Source organism: Lissotriton vulgaris, unplaced genomic scaffold (genome assembly GCF_964263255.1).
Source record: "Lissotriton vulgaris unplaced genomic scaffold, aLisVul1.2 SCAFFOLD_1456, whole genome shotgun sequence".
Classification (NCBI taxonomy): Eukaryota; Metazoa; Chordata; class Amphibia; order Caudata; family Salamandridae; genus Lissotriton; species Lissotriton vulgaris.
Window position 1 is genome coordinate 93546 of NW_028252274.1, and position 18709 is coordinate 112254.

The following is an 18709-nucleotide window of genomic DNA, read 5'->3' on the forward strand; positions in this document are numbered from 1 at the left end:
CATCCTTTGTTCATCGGTGTGTCTGCAGCCGTCAACCTCTTTATGCATCGCACATGTTCGGCAGAGGGGGAACATCAGCTTGCCATTGACTCGACATGGTAACACAGGGAAGTAAAGCTGCTTAGGAGGATAGATTTCACATTTGATAAGCCCAAAGTATTCAGATAGGGGCTTAAAATCTCTATAGATGATGGTGGGATCACCCAGTGAGTACAACTTCATCTTCACAAAAGGGTACAGACTAGTGAAATCAATCATAGTAGTGTATTTTCTCACCCTCACCAGCGGCCTTGTACAGCTGTATGGTATTTGTACGCCCCCCAAATAAGGCATCGCAGGGCTCCAGAGGTTTGCGTAAATCACGAGTCTTAAGAAAAGAGCAGAGACCTGTGTCGGTTTTTAACATGTCTAACCACTCATGCTCCCATAGAACTCTCATAGTAAACCCCTGCTTTTCAACATACAGGGCCTTTGTCAGAGTACGTCTGTATAAGTGTTCAAAGGTGGCCCTCAACATTTTGTTATACTCTTGGGGCTTGTAACACGTGGGGCAGCCGTGGTAAAAACAACTGTTGAATTCAAAGGCCGTCGGCACACCCTTAATTACAGAGGACCCGTCCAGGTAATAGGGGCCCAGGCGGTATTCACCACCCTGTAAGGCATATTGAATCTGGATGTCTTCCTTCTCAGAGACTTGCATGAGCCACCGGATAGAGGGGGTTGAATAACGTTTCTGTTTACCGTTATAGAGGTCTGGCGGTATAGTTTCTGGTATCAAAAACCTGTGTTTTGTAGATGGACATACACATGGAGGCCAGAGTGACGTTTTGAAATGGGTCTATGTATTCGACTGCTTGCCGGATGTTGGAAGGGGGAGTCTCTAGTTGGCGCAGTGCAGTACTAGCGACAAGCAGGGACTCTCTCTTCCTGGTCAGGGCTGAGGGTTACCTCCAAGAACAACCTCTGCTTACCCTCTAGGTAGTGTGGCACAAGCAGTCTAGGCTAATCTCTGGGGCACATAGGGTTAAACATTTGCAGTATCACACCAAACACCACCAACCCACCACACAATGACACTAGACTGTATTTTTGTAAAAATATCTTCTTCATATATATTTTAACGCAGGCTTGTAAATACGGTCTTGGTACAAAAAAATGGTTCCAGCTATTTGTTAATAGGCCACAGTTCTTATTCTGCTTCTTCTAGTCTCTCAAAGGTGTTCTTTGGGGCCTTTTGCACAGCTCCTGCGAAGTATAGTGCTTTCTAGCGCTTCTGTGTGCTTCCCAGCGCTTCTGTGCACCTCCTGCTTGAAAATCGGGCCCGGCCTGCCAAAGCTCTCAGGATGAGTCACAGGCTGTGTGGGCCTCGCTGTAGAGGGGGGCGCCGGCCACAGGGAATGTCAGGGGGGGCCTTGGGGAGCCAGGAGCGGTGCGAGCCTCTCTGAAGAGGGGAGGCTCGTGCCAAGGTGCAGACTGCAGCTGGGGGCTCCTGGGCACACAAGGTCACAGAGGGCGGTGCGAGCTGCAAAGGGCAGGATGCTCGCACCGCGGGGGCACACAGTACCTTGAGTGATGAGAAGAGGGTCGAGGCGGCAAGGTCGAGGTCGGCTCGGTGTCCTGCGTCGCGGTGTCTTCCTTCCTGGGCCAGTCAGAGCGGCGGCTCGGCTCGGGCTTGAAGGTTGGCGTTGCGGCGCGGGCCGGGCCAGAGAGACAAAGCGCCTCGAGTCCTGGAAAGAGGGGGTGGCGCCCCGGGCAGCAAAGTGAGGCACAAAACAAGCCTTGGCAAAGCACATGGAGTGCTCCTTCTCTCCCCACGCCGCTGCTGCACACGAACGGCGGCGGCTGGGGCTTCAAGGCACTCTCTCCTTCAGGAGCAGGCGGGCAAAGGCAGAGTCCGGTCTTGCGGTGCAGTCCGCAGTTAGGCAGGCGACAGGCACGGTGCTGGGGCCAGCGAGGCTGGTCCTGGCGATGTCAGCTGGGGCCTGCCAGGAAGCAGATGCGTTGCTCGACGGGACGGGGGTGCCAAGGGCCTCTCAGGGGGCACAGTGATTCCTTCACAGCGCTCCGCTTTTTCCTCAGGAGGATTTACCAGGCAGATGCAGCTCTCACGGCAGCTTCTCTTTCCAGGGGGGGTAGCGCCCACTGTTCCTGGGGCGCAGGTCAGGGGGCAAGTTCCACAGCAAGCCCTTGGAGATCTTGGTAAAAGTTTGGCACAAGTTGAATAAAAGCAAAGTCTTTCAGTCTTTCTTCTCCTGCTCTCCTTCAGCAGCAAGGCACCCACCACAGGCCAGTCTCTTGGGGTCAGAGTCAGTACTTCTCCTTGCAGCTTCCAGGGTCCTTCTCTTCAGGCAGAGCTTCTTCTTTGCGCAAACTGGATCTAATTTACAAGGAGCAGGGCTCCTACTTTTATACCCAGTTTCTTTTGTTCTTACAGGCCAGGGGGGCCTTTGCCTAACTGTTCTCAGTCCCTGAGCACTTGTGATGGGTACTTCTGCTTCTGCATTCAGTGTGAGGGCAGGCACATCAGCCGCTCCCCAGGGGGGCGGAGCCGGCATTGTGAAGACAGGGGCAGCTTGAGCACTTTGTTGACAAGCTTCGGTCCTTCCTGGGCCAGGTGCAGGCTGAGTCATCAGTTGCTCCCCAGGGGGGCGGAGCCAGCATTGTGGAGGCAGAGCACAGCCTGATGCATCATTCAGGGGAAACTCCCACCACCCACTAAGGTGTCATCCTGCTATTCACAACCTGTCAACTCCCAGCCCTGTCACTCACACACTCAGACAGTCAGATACACACAAGAGCAGAGGCGGGCTGAAATGGTTAGACAAGCAATTGCTAACTTTCTAAAAGTAGCATTTGCAAACCCAGGATATTAAAATAAACTTTACTAAAAGAAGTATTTTATTATTCTGAGTTCAGGCATACTAAACATTAATTTCTACCATGTTCCCTGAGCCTGCTGGGATTATAGAGTGTAATAATTCCAGCAGCCCATTCTGGCCTAAGGGGAGCAGGTAGCCTTACAATAGTGAAAAACGAATTTGGTTGTAATTCACTACTAGGACATGCCACACACATCAGGGCTTGTCCTACCTTACACTTACAATGCACCCTGCCCTCAGGCCTACCATAGGGGTGACTAATATGAAGTTAAGGGAAGGTTGAGGGGCTGGCAAGTGGGTGCACTTGCCCAGCTAGCATGACAGTACCAGACTGCACGCAGGTTCTGCAATGGCAGACCCTAGACACATTTTAAGGCTGCTTCTGTGGGTGGCGCAACCAGCGCTGCAGGCCCACTAGCAGTATTGGCATTTACAAGCCCTGGCACTCCTGGTGCACTTTACTAGGGACTAACAGTAAATCCAATGAACCAATCATGGACATCAATCACATGTACAATTTACATAGAGAGAGCATATGCACTTTAGCACTGGTCAGCAGTGGTAAAGTGCCCAGAGTCCTAAACCAACAAAAACAGGTCAGAGGAAATATAGGAGGAAAAAGGCAAAAAGTTTAGGGATGACCCAGCAGGAAGGGCCAAGTCCAACACAACCCCCTTCCAGCCAAAACGCAGGGTAGACCAATCACTACCTTGATGGTCTTCACTGCTTTGGGCGATAGAACAAGGACCTGGCCCGCAACTGCAGGGGCAGACTCCAGTTCTACGCCAAACTGAACCTTTTTCAATTCCTCTGGGTATGCTCTCAGGGTCCACACAGCCAACCCGTGTGGAACCCTTCTCTTCCTCTGTGGACACCACCTTGGCAGCACCTAGCCTTAATTCGCTCACAGGTGTGTCCCAACAGGCAGACACAAAAATGTCACAGTGGCCACTGACAGTAGTCAGGAATGAGACCCAGGCCTTATGCCTCTCAGGGCTCTCAAACCTCTGTGGCCTTGGAGAGCGGGGGGCAGTAGCCCCAGGTGCTTGGCACCCTTTGTCCACTCTCCCTTCTGTCAGGTCAGGTATGACATCCTGGCACTGACCCACCAGCCCCAGGCCGGTACCTGGCGGCTGGACCAAAGACTGGGGTGGCCTCTTCCACACCCTGCCCTCCTCCTTGGGGCTCTGTACCCTCCCACCTGGAGTGGTACCCCCTTCCAGAATTGTCAGGGCACCTGTGGCAGGTGACCTGCACAATTCGCCCACCAGTTCAGGGGTGCTATCCTGCAACTGGGGGACCAGGTCAGGGGGGACACCCTGCACCTGGCCCTTAAACCTAGGGTCTAGACCCTCTAGTTGAACCGGGGTCAGAGGCGAGGACTTCCTCACTCTGCACCCCCTTCCAGAGTACTGCCCACTCCCAACTGGAGAGGTATCCCTAGAAGCGACATGGGCCAGGACACTGATTACAGTGGTCCAGCCCTCCAGGTCAGACAACACCTGAACCTGGCTCTCCAACTCAGGGACCCAACCCTGCAGTTGAACACTTGCCTGGCGCACCAGGACTTCTCGGGGAGCACGCATGCCCCCCCTGAGGGTGGCACATAGCTCATGTGCCGTGCGACAGTCTGCCTGGCGCAGATCTCCCAACCCCTGTCCATCTGACAGTGCGGGAAGATCCCCCAGGACAGAAGTGGTGTCCCCATGGTCATTCACTGGGGACGCAGCCCTGCTGGCTGGCCCCTGACCCACTGGTTCTTCCACTGGGGACTGTTTCCCCCTCTCGCCCCTCCTTCTGGACTTCTGCACCCTCCCAACTGGAGTGGTACTGCCAGACACCAGAACTACTGGAGCTCTGTTTACAGAGCCTCCACGTCCTCTAGCCACTGGGGGATCCCCCTCAGCGGGTGACTCATCCGGACAGCCTAGGCTCCCCACCTGGTGTTCCCTTAAAGGACCATCCAGGCTCTGAGACTGAGGTTGGGCACTACCGGGACAAAACCCATTCTCACTCCTTCCCCTCAAGGACAGGACGTGAGGCCCTACACCCCTCTCACTACCACAGGACCTAGCTGGGCTACTCTGCGCCACTTCCACCACTCTGGGCTGGAAGATACCTGAGCCACTCCCCACAGGATCACACCCCAATGCCTCTCCAGACCCTGTGGAATCCACCACAAGGTCTGCCTCCAATGTGAGCTCCCTGGGGTCAGAAAACTCACCCTCAAACAGGTGTTGGCATAGCTCTGGAAAACTGGGACTTAAAGTATGCTCTCCCACAATTGGATTACACAGCCCCCTAGCAGGGCTAATCAAACTATCCTTCACCTCACCATCCAGCGCCTCACACACATACTCCACACCATCCTTCTGAGACTGGCCAGACAGTAGCGGACTGTCTCTGTCACACAACCCACACTCTTCTGGGCGGTCCTTACACTCACCCACCAGGACCTCAACCATGGGGGAATCCCTCCCACCACTAGGACCATGAACTCCTACGCCAGTCACCCTATTCCCTTCAGGGTCGCTGCGCACTACTGGAGCTAAGAAATCAATCCGCATCTCAACCAGCTCTGACGCCAACCTCGCTAACTCCGAACACCTTCACTTCCAGATCCACATCGACCCCAAGACCACACTCAGAGGCACCCTCCTCTACAGACCACCAGGCCCACGCGCAAAATTCAGTGAAGACATCACGGACTTCATCACCCCACACGCGCTCCCCTCCAAAGACTACATCCTTCTGGGAGACCTCAACTTTCACCTCGAAAAGATCTACGATCGCAACACCGCCACCCTCGTGGACAACCTCGCCAACCTCGGACTCAAACAACTAGTCACTTCCCCCACCCACATCGCATGTCACACACTCGACCCCATCTTCACATCCAGCAACCATGTCTCCTTCAGCCACACTACGGACCTCCTCTGGACTGACCACAGCTGCGTTCACTTCACCTACAACAAACCAAAACCCAGCTTCCACCTCCAACCTACCCTGCAAAGGAACTGGAACAAAATCACCACGGACCAAATCTCCGCATCGCTCCTTCAACACACCCCAGCCCCCTCTTCCAACGCTAACGAAGCCGCCGCCAACCTCACCCTATGGTTATCCAACACCGCTGACAACTTAGCACCACTGAAAAAACGTCAAAACAAACCTGGCAGCAAGAAGGCCTCATGGTTCAACGATGATCTCAAGAAATCCAAGAAACTCTGCCGCTCCCTTGAAAAGGCCTGGAAAAAAGACCCAACCACCAGCACCAAGGACGCCTTCAAAAACGCCACCCGCACTCACCACCAACTAATCCAAAAAGCCAAGAAAACAGCATTCAAGGATCGACTCGACAACAACGCTCACAACAGCAAGGAACTTTTCAACATCGTCAAGGAATTTTCCAATCCCTCGGCCAACTCCAACGACATCACCCCCTCTCAAACCCTCTGCGACTCCCTAGCCTCATTCTTCCACAACAAGATTGCAGACATCCACAACAGCTTTGACAACCAACCCGGAAACCAACCCACCCTACCATCTGCTGATCATCATCCCCCCGTGAACACCCTTAACGTCTGGAACCCAATCTCCACTGAGGACACCATCCGCCTGATGAATTCCATCCACTCAGGATCCCCCACAGACCCATGCCCTCACCACATCTTCAACAAAGCAGACTCCGTCATAGCACCGCACCTCCGAGACGTCATCAACTGCTCCTTCAACTCCGCTACCTTCCCAGAAGACTGGAAACACGCTGAACTCACCGCCCTTCTGAAAAAACCAACAGCGGACCCCACCGAACTCAAAAATTACCGCCCCATCTCGCTTCTTCCATTCCCGGCCAAAGTCATCGAGAAAGCCGTCAACAACCAGCTCGCCGCCTTCCTAGAAGCCAACAAATCCCTCAACCCCTCACAATCTGGCTTCCGAGCAAAACACAGCACTGAGACCGCCCTCATCGCAGCAACAGACGACATTCGAACTCTACTGGACAATGGAGACACAGTCGCCCTCATCCTCCTCGACCTCTCTGCAGCATTCGACACAGTCTGCCACAGCACCCTTCTACAACGCCTCAATAACATCGGAATCCAAGGAAAAGCACTTGAATGGATCACCTCGTTCCTCACCGGAAGAACCCAGAGAGTCTGCCTTCCTCCATTCAAGTCCGAGGCCTCTGAAGTCATCTGCGGCGTACCTCAAGGATCCTCACTCAGTCCCACCCTCTTCAACGTATACATGAGCCCCCTCGCCGCCATCGCCCGCCAACACAACCTCAACATCATCTCTTACGCGGATGACACTCAACTGATCCTTTCTCTCACCAAGGACCCCAGCACCGCCAAAACTAACCTACACGAAGGAATGAAAGAAGTCGCCGAATGGATGAAACAAAGCCGTCTGAAACTGAACTCAGACAAAACAGAAGTCCTCATCTTAGGTACATCCCCCTCTGCTTGGGACGACTCCTGGTGGCCGGAAGCCCTCGGAAAAGCACCCATCCCGACAGACCATGCACGGAACCTTGGCGTCATCCTGGATTCTTCACTCTCAATGAACAGACAAGTCAGCGCCGTATCCTCTTCCTGCTTCAACATTCTTCGCATGCTCAGAAAAACATTTCGCTGGATCCCCTCCGAAACAAGGAAAACAGTCACCCACGCTCTGGTCACGAGCCGACTGGACTACGGAAACACCCTCTACGCAGGTACCACCGCTAAACTCCAGAAGAAACTCCAACGAATCCAAAACGCCTCAGCCAGGCTCATATTAGACATCCCACGCAACGAACACATCTCTGGTCACCTTAAAGACCTCCACTGGCTACCCGTCAATAAGAGGATCACTTTCCGACTGCTTACCCACGCACACAAATCACTCTACGACATCGGACCAGATTGCCTCAACTCTCGACTGTCCTTCTACACCCCCTCCCGCCAACTACGTTCTTCCAGCCAAGCCTTCGCCACTGTACCTCGCATCAACAAGACCACCATGGGAGGCAGATCCTTTTCATACCTGGCTGCTAAAACATGGAACTCACTCCCCGCTTACCTTCGCCTCACCCAGAACCACCTAGCGTTCAGAAAGCAGCTTAAAACGTGGATATTTGACAAATAATCCTCCTCCCCTTCCTAAGCGCCTTGAAACCATCTGGGTATGTAGTGCGCTATACAAATTTTATGACTTGACTTGACTTGACATGCCCTTGCACCTCCTGGTGTAAGTTAACCCCCTCCAAGTCAGGTGCCATATCTCTAGGTGCGCGCACTATGCTGTCAGCACTAGATACCTGAATGTTGCTGCCACCATCTGAGCTGGACTCCACCTCCAACTCAGCAAAGCTCAATCTCTGAGCTACACATATTTCTTGTTGCTGGGCTGAAGCCCTCCTGGCCTCAAGCCCCTCGAGCTCCAAGTCAAGTTTCCTCATTCTTAAGTCATGCGCAAGCTCCATTTTCATTTCTTCCAGGGCTAACTTCCTAGATTCTAGCTCCAGTTGGCAATTCCATTTCAGCTCCGCCAACTTCATTTCATGTTCTCGGGTGGCCTGTCTGTCCGCCAGCTCCTCTGGTGACAGACCTCGGCCAGAAACACTGCTACCCAATGGGGAGGTTGCACCCCTCCACTCTGGAGTCGGGGGTCCCTCCAGCTGCTGTTCTGCATCCTCAAATTCAAAATCCTTTCCAGGGGCATTCCTTGCCTTGACCCAGGCCCTCAGCGCCTTTTGGAACTGCTCCCTTGTGGAGAGTCCGGTCATGGAAATGTTCAAATTTTTGCAGAAGCTCTTGAGCTGTTTCCCAGTATAGTTTTCTAGTTTCTCCCAATCACAGTCAATAGAAGAAATGGATGGTGCCTTTTCCATTTTCACTGACACCGGCATGACTTCAAAAACACATGGAGATCTCTTCTAGCAACACATAAATCAAAAAAAGTCTGTGGCTAAGTTACTGGACTGTAATCACTATGCAATGGTCAGTAGCTAAGGTAAAACACTGCAAATGTAAATTCGCGATCCTCACCGCTGCGTCCAATGTTGGAAGGGGGAGTCTCTAGTTGGCGCAGTGCAGTACTAGCGACAAGCAGGGACTCTCTCTTCCTGGTCAGGGCTGAGGGTTACCTCCAAGAACAACCTCTGCTTACCCTCTAGGTAGTGTGGCACAAGCAGTCTAGGCTAATCTCTGGGGCACATAGGGTTAAACATTTGCAGTATCACACCAAACACCACCAACCCACCACACAATGACACTAGACTGTATTTTTGTAAAAATATCTTCTTCATATATATTTTAACGCAGGCTTGTAAATACGGTCTTGGTACAAAAAAATGGTTCCAGCTATTTGTTAATAGGCCACAGTTCTTATTCTGCTTCTTCTAGTCTCTCAAAGGTGTTCTTTGGGGCCTTTTGCACAGCTCCTGCGAAGTATAGTGCTTTCTAGCGCTTCTGTGTGCTTCCCAGCGCCTCTGTGCACCTCCTGCTTGAAAATCGGGCCCGGCCTGCCAAAGCTCTCAGGATGAGTCACAGGCTGTGTGGGCCTCGCTGTAGAGGGGGACGCCGGCCACAGGGAATGTCAGGGGGGGCCTTGGGGAGCCAGGAGCGGTGCGAGCCTCTCTGAAGAGGGGAGGCTCGTGCCAAGGTGCAGACTGCAGCTGGGGGCTCCTGGGCACACAAGGTCACAGAGGGCGGTGCGAGCTGCAAAGGGCAGGATGCTCGCACCGCGGGGGCACACAGTACCTTGAGTGATGAGAAGAGGGTCGAGGCGGCAAGGTCGAGGTCGGCTCGGTGTCCTGCGTCGCGGTGTCTTCCTTCCTGGGCCAGTCAGAGCGGCGGCTCGGCTCGGGCTTGAAGGTTGGCGTTGCGGCGCGGGCCGGGCCAGAGAGAGAAAGCGCCTCGAGTCCTGGAAAGAGGGGGTGGCGCCCCGGGCAGCAAAGTGAGGCACAAAACAAGCCTTGGCAAAGCACATGGAGTGCTCCTTCTCTCCCCACGCCGCTGCTGCACACGAACGGCGGCGGCTGGGGCTTCAAGGCACTCTCTCCTTCAGGAGCAGGCGGGCAAAGGCAGAGTCCGGTCTTGCGGTGCAGTCCGCAGTTAGGCAGGCGACAGGCACGGTGCTGGGGCCAGCGAGGCTGGTCCTGGCGATGTCAGCTGGGGCTTGCCAGGAAGCAGATGCGTTGCTCGACGGGACGGGGGTGCCAAGGGCCTCTCAGGGGGCACAGTGATTCCTTCACAGCGCTCCGCTTTTTCCTCAGGAGGATTTACCAGGCAGATGCAGCTCTCACGGCAGCTTCTCTTTCCAGGGGGGGTAGCGCCCACTGTTCCTGGGGCGCAGGTCAGGGGGCAAGTTCCACAGCAAGCCCTTGGAGATCTTGGTAAAAGTTTGGCACAAGTTGAATAAAAGCAAAGTCTTTCAGTCTTTCTTCTCCTGCTCTCCTTCAGCAGCAAGGCACCCACCACAGGCCAGTCTCTTGGGGTCAGAGTCAGTACTTCTCCTTGCAGCTTCCAGGGTCCTTCTCTTCAGGCAGAGCTTCTTCTTTGCGCAAACTGGATCTAATTTACAAGGAGCAGGGCTCCTACTTTTATACCCAGTTTCTTTTGTTCTTACAGGCCAGGGGGGCCTTTGCCTAACTGTTCTCAGTCCCTGAGCACTTGTGATGGGTACTTCTGCTTCTGCATTCAGTGTGAGGGCAGGCACATCAGCCGCTCCCCAGGGGGGCGGAGCCGGCATTGTGAAGACAGGGGCAGCTTGAGCACTTTGTTGACAAGCTTCGGTCCTTCCTGGGCCAGGTGCAGGCTGAGTCATCAGTCGCTCCCCAGGGGGGCGGAGCCAGCATTGTGGAGGCAGAGCACAGCCTGATGCATCATTCAGGGGAAACTCCCACCACCCACTAAGGTGTCATCCTGCTATTCACAACCTGTCAACTCCCAGCCCTGTCACTCACACACTCAGACAGTCAGATACACACAAGAGCAGAGGCGGGCTGAAATGGTTAGACAAGCAATTGCTAACTTTCTAAAAGTAGCATTTGCAAACCCAGGATATTAAAATAAACTTTACTAAAAGAAGTATTTTATTATTCTGAGTTCAGGCATACTAAACATTAATTTCTACCATGTTCCCTGAGCCTGCTGGGATTATAGAGTGTAATAATTCCACAGCCCATTCTGGCCTAAGGGGAGCAGGTAGCCTTACAATAGTGAAAAACGAATTTGGTTGTAATTCACTACTAGGACATGCCACACACATCAGGGCTTGTCCTACCTTACACTTACAATGCACCCTGCCCTCAGGCCTACCATAGGGGTGACTAATATGAAGTTAAGGGAAGGTTGAGGGGCTGGCAAGTGGGTGCACTTGCCCAGCTAGCATGACAGTACCAGACTGCACGCAGGTTCTGCAATGGCAGACCCTAGACACATTTTAAGGCTGCTTCTGTGGGTGGCGCAACCAGCGCTGCAGGCCCACTAGCAGTATTGGCATTTACAAGCCCTGGCACTCCTGGTGCACTTTACTAGGGACTAACAGTAAATCCAATGAACCAATCATGGACATCAATCACATGTACAATTTACATAGGGAGAGCATATGCACTTTAGCACTGGTCAGCAGTGGTAAAGTGCCCAGAGTCCTAAACCAACAAAAACAGGTCAGAGGAAATATAGGAGGAAAAAGGCAAAAAGTTTAGGGATGACCCAGCAGGAAGGGCCAAGTCCAACACCGCATTTCAAGGGTTTTGGATGTCAAGGCCTTGAATTTTTTGATAGTGTCCTAGCTTTCAAGACCGTGACTTCTTTAGTCATAGACACCACAACATATATGAAGAGGTTACAAGCTTGCCGCAGGATCATTACATCCGCCTGACAATAAGCTTTCAACTCTGTTTGAAAGTGAAACTCCTTTTCACGGTTTTCAGAGTACCATTGTAGAAAGCTTACTTTCTCAGCAGGCATCATGTATTCAATCCCGTAGCTTTCAGGAGGAGGCATGGCCCCCACATAATTCTGGTTAGCCCAGGTGTTAAAGAAGTGTGGAAAATAACCTTTACACCCTGGAAACCCAAAGGCCTTTTGCAGCTTGCTCAATTTCATGGGTAGGAAATTCAGGGTGTTGTTGAAACGTGTTTTTAAAGGGCATACCATCAGTTTAGACCCCTGGGTTATGAGTTCCCCCTGTATCTTTTCACAAATCATGTTTCGCAGAATAAAGGAGTCGTAGGCTTTTGAGTTGCGGGCGAGCATGGTATACCCTTGGAATGTGGATTGAATGAAAGTGCTTAGGAAATCACCAACCCACGTTCGCTCTCAAACTCCCAGCTTGCATCGGAAGTTAGATGGTGTGCGTAAATATAGTTAGGCTGGTGTACCCCCGTCTCTTGTGTGCACTCTATATCAAACACTATATAGTCTTCGGTCTTGGTCTGCGGTGGACCTTTAACCATATAACACTGGTGGTTGGGACCGTCAGTGTATGACACATGGCAGTTGGGGCATATCATACCTTTGCACTTGTGATCCATTGCGACATACCGCCCACACTCGCTGCAGTCCTTTTTAGGGATGCAGTTGAAAGATTTTACGTGTATGTTCAAGCAGGCTTGCGAGCGACAAAATAGCCTACATGTGTAGCACCTCACCTACACGGTGGCGTCTTCTATGCATCCGTCCCTCTGACACATCTTACAATGCATTTCAAACTGGTGGTATGTTTTATTGTTGTATATATGGTCGCAGTGGGCGCACACATACTTGACCCCCAGAAAACCTTTAAGGTTCAAGATGCCGTAAAAATGATTTTTGATGTGGAGGACATATACGGTCTTGTTTCTCACAGGTTCCCCGGTTGTAAAGTACTGCCAGGAACCGCTGTGATAAAGAACTTTCTCCGTCACAGCGAAATAGTTCTCAAAAAGACCTATATCGCCAAAGCTGACCATGCGGTCAGGAGGTATTTCAAGAACCTCATGGGCTTCAGCAGCTCTAGACATGATGACAGCGTCAGGGGACTTGCGAGCCATCAGCAGACCCACGTTGCTGGCCGCCAGACATGTATTGGCAGGGGGGTTGTTAAAGTTGAGCAGCCACTGCTGTTTCTTACCAATTATTTGACTGTATAGTATGCTCTTTAAAGGTCTGGAAACACCCCCCTCACGCCCCCGTACAATGAGGGGTATGACTCTAAAAGTGCCATAGGCGACTAGTTTAGCCTTACTCTGTAAAAGCCTTGAGAGGTTTTCTAAAAATTGCACAGCGTCAAAAACATCTCGGGTATTCCGCCTGGTGAACAACGGAGTGTCAAAACCCTGCCCCTTGAAGCAGAGTTGGAAAAAGTCATTAGGCCCCACATCCTGTAACAACCTTTCTATGAGCTCCTGCACAGCCTGATGTATAGCTAGAACACCATGAGTGGTTGATGTTATTTGGTGTAGGTTAACAAATCTAAACTCCTCTCTACATTGCGAGTGTAACTTCTAACACTCTCTAATAACAAGGGCTCTGGGCCCTCATCAGTAGGAGTGGGAGTTGCGGATGTGTTCTCTGCTGTGTTTTTTAGGGTGTCATGGTGGGACATGTCTCAGGGGTCCTTGTAAACCTGCGGGTAGCGCATATTCTCGCCTTCTTCAGCTTATGTATTAAAAGCTGGAGTTGCTTTGTACTATTAAACCACTTTTTAAAAAACATTTTTTACGGACCCATGCTTTTCTAGATACCAAGCCCCAGCCTATCTGAACAGGTAAGTCGGTGTCGCTGTACGTCTTGTTCATGGAGGCCGTCACTACAGATACGCCCATAGGACCTTCTGAATTTTGCTGTGTTTGGAGTTTTAAAGCCATTCCCCCTACCCTCCACAAATGGCCGACCCTCCGTATGTTAGACCCTGCATCTATGTATTGTTGGTGGTGAAGTGCTGGTTTATATGTTTCAGGCGTTGGTCTTGAAGCTATGGTACCTTGTTTGAAGGGGTCTAGGGTAATAGTGTTGTCTTGTTTGAGGGGCTGTGGGGCAGCAGATGGCCTCCGCTTGAGCAGTTGTAAGAAGCGTACAGACTTTGTCACTAACCTCTGGAACTTGCGGGTATATTTTGGTGGCCTCTTATGAGCACCAGTGGCTGTGGGGGACTTTAGGGGTTGGTGCTGCCATAGTCACGCCTGTATACCGTGTATGTCGGCCACAGCCTCCTGACACGCCTGTATTATCACTTTTTTACACAACCCAACCCTTTCCACGACCTTCTGTTGGGCCTCCCTCTTAAAGCTGATATTGGAAAGCCCCAGCTCAATTTTTATGTTTGCGCCGTTCGCCTGACATTTTAATTTTCAAACAGCCATCTGTATCTTTTACATGAACCCCCAACACATCTAGGGTGTTTACAGACCCATCTTGTTCCTGCTTAGTGGGGCTCACCTTTGCGCAGCCTTATAAATGGATGCAACTCCTCAGGACCCTCTATACTGCTAACTGCCTTAGCCCCATTCTGTAACGCCTGCTCGGGACCCTCTATTCTGCTAACAGCCTAAGCCCCATTCTGTAACGCCTCATCAGTAACCTCTATACTGCTAACAGCCTTAGCCCCATTCTTTAACGCCTGTTCCTGGCGTGTTTTACAAATAGCGAGCCTCCATTGCTGTTGGTATGATGAGTTCAGGAGTGTAAAAGTGCCAAAGGGGCGTGCAATAAACGGCAAATCATAGTAGTCCACGGCGGAATTGTCATCCACACTTATTGCTGAGGGCGGTGTGGGGCTTACGACGGCCACGGGGCTGGACACGGGACTGGACACGGGACTGTACCCGGGGCTGGCCACTGGGCTGAACACGGGACTGTACACGGGGTTGGCAGCGGGGCTGGACACGGGACTGTACACGGGGCTGTCAGCAGGGGTGGTAGGGTCGTATGCTCCCTGAGGGGTACTAGGGGACAAAGGGTATGAGGATTGTGAGGAGCTGTCGTTGTAATCATGGGGCCTAGCTGAAATGTCTGTGTTATGGTGTGGTGACTGGTTACCTTGGTTCTGTAAACCCCCGGTGTTCGAAGACCCCTGGTACACCGCTTCAGGGGTTCTACCTAGGCTGTCTACCATCCGCCTCATCAACTCGAGAGCGTCGCTATTCATGCTAGAAGGACCTTCTAGGGGTTCCGCATTATCACCTGTTGAGACCCTCGGCACGGCCTGAACACTTACAACCGGTTTTGGGGTCTGCTCCGGGGCGTGCACCTCTACATGAACAGTTATTTTATTTGGCACTCTCTGCCGTTTCAGGACGCAGCCGCAGGGTGGATCCAGCGTTGCATTAGGGTTGCTGAGGGACTCTGCTAACTGTAGCTTAGGGGCCCCCGGTTTCAGCTTCAGATGTTTTCTTGAGAGGCACGTTGTTTTAGGGGCTTGTGGTGGCGCCATCTCTTCTACACCCTCCGGTACAACTACCACCTCCTTGGGGCTCATGGGTGTATAGGCCTCATTCAAGGGCTTGGCATCCCTTTTTACTGATAAGTCTAAGGGGCTAGCTTGGGTTTCAGGGGTCCTCGTTTTTTTCTTCTTCTCAGGGCTTAAGGGCCTTGCCTGGACCTCTGGGAGCACCGGCGCTAACTTCTTTAGGTTTAAGGGTTCTGTTTGGGGCTTTGTGAATACCTTACAGGACTTCTCACGCTTTAAAGGGTTGGGAAGGTTCTCTGAGTCCCTATGTTTCTTCCTAAAGGTTACCACAGTTGAGACACACATCCTTTTTGATACCCTGAGAGGGCTCAGACCCGATGTACCAGTTTTAGACAGACCCTGCCCGGTGTTATCTGTGTTTGTAAACACTCTGCCAGTGCTGACTCCCCCCCCCCTGTGCAGAATGGATTGTTGTAGAGGATTGTTCATCATGTTGGCTGAGGTGTAGGACGTTGAGAGTTTCTCATGGCGTACACGCCTACTCACGCCTTTTAGGCCGTTTCTGTTGTTCTGGACGGTTGCTGTTATGTCCCTTAAGGGTTTCGCAGGCCTCTCTTCAGCAGCATGTTTCTGAGACGCTTCTAAAATACAAACAGAAAAATATATATATTAGAGAAAGCATAAAACAACACATACAAGCACCACAATCCTACGTTCTACACAACCACCTTTTTTTATATAGGCATTGCTACAAGCCGCTGTACCCTTCTGCTTGAGAGTCTGTAACACCTCCTAGTACTTCTCACACCGTTTTGTTAAAAACACACCTGAAAGAGGTCTTTTTGCAACTCCTTTCTTTGACAGTGGTCCTGCTTTACACGTTAAAGCTTTCCTCTTCAGCGGTCTTTCTTGTAGACGTTGCGCAGCCTCTTGTACCTCGACACCATCCTGGCATAACGTAGGGGCACCTGTAAAGAAAAAATTATACCCAACATTAGTCATCTTTCTGAGGAGGCCCTCTATACACCCTCAGTGTCAGGACTCTGGCCTACCCCACCAACTCCCCAGCGTCTTAGGCAGTTTAAATAACAGCGGCCTTTTTATTTACATGTAGGAACTGAAGTGTTTTGCACACTGTTCAGAGCTCCTTGAGCCTCGAGGTACACCATAAGATCTTCAAAAACTTGTTTTAAGTCAGGATCATAAGCTGTAAAAGCATACATACATGAGAACCCATTAGAAAAAAAGAACTTCTGAGAGATTGGTGTACAAAACTACGTAGAACTACACAACGCTAAATATATATATATATGTCTGAAAGGGTTCCCCACTCGATAGATCCGAGGAAACACAAAAGACTCGCACTCCAGGGTCTGTGTGAAAATCGTTTATTGGCGACGCGTTTCGACCAGGGGGTCTTCTTCGTTAGCTAGCCACATAAACTTACAATCACCATTTTAAAGTGCACCAAGGAAGTAGTGGAAATTGACATAGGACCACATTCCAAAACAAACTACATGGCTGCAGGGCTGTCAATTCTCCGGCGTTACCTTAGGTAACCTTAGGTGGGTTGTTTTGGAACAACCATTCATCCCACCACATATTACAGACATCTCAAGGTTTCTTTTCATCAAGGAACAACGCTGGATTTTCAAATTGAAAACTGACATCTCAGGTTTGAATGATAATATACCCTGGGTGTCCATCTGACCAGCTGTGAGTCTTCAGGGAAGCCATCTCCTTTTTGATAACTCACTACACTATCAGTTGGCTTCACTCTTACAGAATACAGACCCACTGCATCAACTAGATATAGTGTATCTTACGTCGTAAAGTGGCTAATCCCACTTCCAGTATGTCTAACACTAGTAGTTGGCTTCATTCATACTCCATATTATACAGACTTAGTGCATTAACTAGATACAGTGTAGCACAAGTCAGTAATTTGATAACCTTATTTCCAACATAGCATTAGGTCAGACTCAGTTTGCGCCTTCTTTAATGTCCCTGGTAAATTCATCCCAAGGCATAGCATACGATCATTGTTATATGTCAGAACCCTCTGGCCTCACTGGGATTACATCTAGCGCGCTGTGGATCCCTTCCGCTTTATTTGAATAGTGGTCCTGGCATTATATACATTAAACACTAAGGGTCACTATATCTACAGAGTTGATTGACCAACTGTGGTCTCTAGCCATATATACCATTGCCAGCACTTGTTCACTGTCCCTATAGGATTCAATGTTTCATTTTAGGGACTATGAACATGCACGGCCACGCTCGTATTGAGAGCTGGTAGTCACCGTGTCATCCATGTGTCCGCCGTCTGAGAACCCCTCACTGTACAGGGGCGAATGGCAGAGTTTTTCTAGTATAGTATCGCTATGCCCTACGCTTGGTTATTAGCTATTTTGACAACTTTAACTGTTTAAGCAAAATTGAGCGTGCGCGCATTAGCAGGGATTGCGAGTCCGTCTTTCTTCTGCGCAAGCGCGGTTCCTCAACCAGCGCTCGCATGCAGTAGCTGGTGACTCATCACTGCGCATGCCCGGTTTTGTGCACACAGCGTTGTACAGTGCCACCTTGCCGCACATGCGCATTGGGAATGACATCGTAATACCGGCAGCGGCGATAGGAACACAGCTGTTGCCGGTTATCCAATCACACGAGGTATAAATAGACGAGCCTCACCTCTCCTCGTTGCCTCCCCTTCGGCTTAGGTGTCTGCCTGGGGGTACCGACGGAGAGGTGAGTAGCCGGATCATGATGCGCACCGCTGAGCTCTGTGACCCTGCTATGGCCCCCTTTTCATGCATAGCTCATTTTCAGGGTATTTTCCTTTCAGATAAACGCTATTTTTAGCCTATAACCTTATTATTGAGCTCTCTTAACTCCTTCTTTACCTAGAGATTAGGGGGTTAGGTCCAGGCTCATTTTACTTTATGTAACCTTCCAGATGAGCACAGGACAGAGGTCTTCAGAATATAGACCCATTTTTCTGAAATAGTCAACCCTGACCATTTACATCTATTCCGTGGCTTACTGAGGGCGGGAGTGTACAACTGACTATATAAACCACAGAGTGGGCACTAGATATATGGGTACTCATTAAGTGGTGACTGTGCTAGCCAGTTACTAGACACTAGTTTTGTCCATCAATCTATCCTTCCTTGCCTTCCATGGGACAGCGTTCGGTGAGGACAGTCACACGATCAGTTTTTTATGCACAGATTGCACAACCTGACATTGACTACAGACCTCTGAGTCTACTCAGGTTTACATGTTATATATTTTTTGTTCTGTGCACAGAGAGGGGCCTCATTCTCCGAGCCGTTGCCGGGTGAGGTGAGGCTTGACTCCCACATATTGCTGGGTAAGTCCTTCTATCCTGTTTGTAATCAATGCAGCAATGCCTGATGGTTTACTTTAATAGGAAACCTTTA